Source organism: Octopus bimaculoides, chromosome 4 (assembly GCF_001194135.2).
Source record: "Octopus bimaculoides isolate UCB-OBI-ISO-001 chromosome 4, ASM119413v2, whole genome shotgun sequence".
In the NCBI taxonomy this organism is placed as follows: Eukaryota; Metazoa; Mollusca; class Cephalopoda; order Octopoda; family Octopodidae; genus Octopus; species Octopus bimaculoides.
In genome coordinates, this window is record NC_068984.1 from 125,917,935 (window position 1) to 125,919,817 (window position 1,883).

Below are 1,883 nucleotides of genomic sequence, written 5' to 3' on the forward strand. Positions count from 1 at the left end.
GGGGGGGGGGGGCGTGGCGTGGCGTGGCATGGCATGGCTAACCTCACCCCCTCTTAACTGGGGTGGGCAAAGGCAGTTCTAATACAGGGATGAGAATCCTCTAAAATTGTCTGACAGTAAAAACATCCACCCACTCTGGTTACATTAGCTCATACTTAAAGCTCCCCCCCTCCTGGCCTCACCCTGCCCTCCCAACATTTGACTACATGTCACTGAGGGAGGTGGTGACAGTGGTGGTGGAGTAGCATAACATGTTACTCTATGAGCAATGTCTCCTATCCCCTCGTGACACTTGTTGTGTGCTTGTGAGTTAGGACAGGTGTGGGGGAGGGTGAAATTTCCTGTGGATTGCATGGTGGATCCTGGTGGTATGATGGGAAAAGAGGGTTGGGTTTTTTTTCTGGGTAAGTTTGGGGACTACCATCACCAACAAAAACAAGAAATATGATAAACAAATGAGGGAACTTCTATGTCATTGTTCGACCTGCTAGAAATAGGAGCTGAATTCCCTCAAATCACACCCTACCAATTTGAAATAGAGAAAGGAGACGTTAAACAAAGTAATCCTACTTACCTCTTAAAAGATGGAATGGGTACAGCCGGAACGGCTTGCTCAATCCGGTCCAAGAAGTACAAGTCAATGAGGGAGCAAGCCACCACGTGGCTGCTTGAACTGCTAAAAATTGCAACCAAGTCTTTCACAAAGACACCCCTAACATTTTAAAATGGGAAGGATGCAGTGGATAAATATGGTCCTGAATAAAAGATAGGATGAATGGTTACAGCTGGAATACCTGACCTTAGGCGCAACAGCAACAACAAATGTATTTTAAGTAAGAAAGCTATGATTGTCATGAACCATATCGGCCTCCACTAATAACACTCCAACAACAACAAAATCAACAGCAATGCTAGTATCACCAATGAAATAGCACTACCATACTAGAAAGCTTGTATGTAGTTGCTTGATCTGCAAGAAATAGCAGCCAAATTTTCCTCAAATCTACACCATACTGAGAGGTAATATTTACCCTCACTTAAACATGGACGTTCTATAAGAACAAACTATACTGTGGTAATTACCATGGGAAAAACTCTTGGCTTTTTGGTGCAAAATGCATGCTTGTTTATATCGCTAGTGGGGGAGATAAACCCCTGCTTCCTCCAGCACCAAGATCACTAGATCACGTGATTTCGACCTTGTTTAGTCTTGTCAGTGATAGACACTCAACCACTAGAGTCAACAGTGATTCATCTCCCTGACAGTGATATATAGATGGACAGTGCCAGAACTGGTGCTGATGTGATGTTTAGCCAGGTAGCTTAAGAAAAGGATACATTATATGATGTAGTTCTCCTGGATATTCCTCAAAAAGGTAGAATTATAATGGCTGAAATGCATTTGATCATAGGTCAGATCAGTTAGGTCTGATCTACTTGGGGTTAAACAACAACAACTACTACCATTACTACTACTACTATTACATCACCACACAACAATAACAATTACACTTCATCAACTGAAGTACAAAGTCTGTGATTTGACCTCTTTCAAACTATTAAAAGAACTTCTTGTTGCCATGACAGTGACAAGAAGAATATTTTCTGTGGGATGTACATGTGGAGTTTGGGGGAATGTCACACACATACACACACACATATTAATACATGTATATATATATACATATATATATATATATATGAACACATATATGTATGAATGTATATATATATATAATGTGATGTAATGTATATAAATATATATATATATACACACACACATATACATACTTATATATAAAAACACATACACATATGCACACTTATTTGCACACCCACACACATATATACAGTGAAGGATTTTTTTTTTTTTTTTTTTTTTT